The sequence below is a fragment of the Vicugna pacos genome, chromosome 15 (genome assembly GCF_048564905.1).
Source record: "Vicugna pacos chromosome 15, VicPac4, whole genome shotgun sequence".
Taxonomy (NCBI): domain Eukaryota; kingdom Metazoa; phylum Chordata; class Mammalia; order Artiodactyla; family Camelidae; genus Vicugna; species Vicugna pacos.
In genome coordinates this window covers 14,581,268-14,582,841 of record NC_133001.1, presented here as the reverse complement: position 1 = coordinate 14,582,841, position 1,574 = coordinate 14,581,268, and the positions used below count along the sequence as shown (strand labels likewise).

Genomic DNA, 1,574 nt, shown 5'->3' with positions numbered 1-1,574 from the left:
AATCCTGAAATTAATTCACTTAAAAAATTATGTACACACACATATGTAAACTATGCATTTTATATCGCCTGATGACACCAAATAACCCACCTTTGCCAACTAAATTGTCTTTGCAGATGTCTTGGAGCTACTTGTGTTCTCTCTTCTGCTTTTCATAGTTAGATAATATTTCAAATAATTCTTCTTTTTGCTTGATAGAAATAACCAGGCTGAGGTCACTGATCTGACCTCACATGTGACATGTTCATTCTTGGTCCCACACTGCACTTCTGGTTTCATCAGTAAGGCTGCATTTAGGCTTTGGTTTATAGAATTTGGTTTACAGGTGTATCCTCCACTCTATTTAATTCCCATCGTGTGGCTTTCCGAGGTTGTGTGCTTTGCTCAAGTGTGGCTAGATGGAGGAGCTGTTCACACGCAGTTCACATGGATTATCTCAAAAGGTAGGTATCACATTTCATTTGCAGAATGAAAAGAACTTCAAGAAAGACAGTAGTTACAGCTATTTTTTTCTTTTGGACTTTAAGTGCAAAGACTGGAGTTAATCACCCTGCTCAGTTTCATGATGTTATGTGACCCATACAAGGTCTCTTCTTGTTTTATTTCACTTTATCTTTTTCTTGTTTTATTTTATTTTATTATTTTCCCCTTTCATCTCCAGCATTGGCAGCCACTCTGATGTATTTAATATGTGCTTGGATAGGCATGAATCCCCAAGTTGCTTTTTTTTATAATGTTGTTTTATGAATGTATGTGTTTTAATTCTCTATTGTTTAATGGCTCTTACTCTGTTTCTTGCTTTTTTAGGGGTGGTAATTAGGTTTATTTATTTATTTTTATATGGAGGTACTGGGGATTGAACCCAGGACCTCGTACATGCTAGGCACATGCTCTACCACTGAGCTATACCTCCCCTTGTTTCTTGCTTTTTTACAGTGCTGTTTTTAAGTTCTTTCCATGTTCCTTTACACACATCCAGCTTGCTTCTTTGAACTGTTGCATAAGGTTCCACATCATGTGTCAGATGCTTTGAACATATCCATTCCTCTAGTGTTGGGACACCTGGACTGCCTCTAACTCCCTTGTACCACAGACAACCTTGTTTGTTTGTTGACATCTTCATACATGTCTCCTTCTGAACCAGTGTGGAGAGGGTTTCAAAGTCATAGGTTGCATGTGTGCATGTGAACACACGTGCATTGGTACACGCGCGCGCACACACACACACACATTTAATACTGCCAAAGTGCTCTCTAGAATACCTGTATGTATCTATAGTCCCACTGGCAGCACATGAGGATCCTTGTTTCCTTATATCTTTGCCAAGAGTGCCAAATCAAGACTGTCCAACTTTCTAACTTTAACAAATCTGTGTGTAGGGTGATATTTCACACAGTCTTAATATGCCTTTCTCTGTTTACTAGTGACATTGAACTTCTCTTCAACCCTTCTCAGCCATTTGGACTTCTATTTCTGAGAACTGGATATTCTTTTTGTCAGTGTTTTACCAAAGATTCTTTACATTACCAAAGTTTCGTCAGGTTCCTGAACTTTCTCCTAGGCCCATCTCTACA

At 38.6% G+C, this 1,574-nt stretch overlaps 1 non-coding gene across 1 annotated transcript; it reads right to left on the bottom strand.

Annotated features, from left to right (window-relative positions):
* Window positions 1–841: 841 nt before the first annotated feature.
* TRNAA-AGC (transfer RNA alanine (anticodon AGC)) lies at window positions 842–913 on the bottom strand. Its single transcript has one exon. It is a non-coding gene; the product is annotated as a tRNA-Ala (tRNA).
* Window positions 914–1,574: the final 661 nt, after the last annotated feature.